The sequence below is a fragment of the Anopheles ziemanni genome (assembly GCF_943734765.1).
Source record: "Anopheles ziemanni chromosome X unlocalized genomic scaffold, idAnoZiCoDA_A2_x.2 X_unloc_25, whole genome shotgun sequence".
Lineage (NCBI taxonomy): Eukaryota > Metazoa > Arthropoda > Insecta > Diptera > Culicidae > Anopheles > Anopheles ziemanni.
The window spans coordinates 247,224-247,500 of NW_026689791.1; positions in this window are offsets into that span (position 1 = coordinate 247,224).

A 277-nucleotide genomic window follows, 5' to 3' on the forward strand; every position below is an offset into this window, starting at 1 on the left:
TCAAGTCCAAGCACAGCCAAGTGCAAGTACCGCCAAGTGTTCACCAACCAACCATCACACCAGGTCAGCCGGCCAGTACCCACCTTCAAGTGCCATTACCCTCGGGTGCAAGCCCAATCAAGTGTTAACCAACCAACCCGGCCAAGGCAGCCAACAGGCCGGCACCCTACAGCACCGACCCGCCATCACCACCTCAACCGTTGACCATGCAAGTGGCCTCGGACAACAGGTGACACCCGAAATACATCCGAAGAACGTATATCAAGTGTTTGCTCAC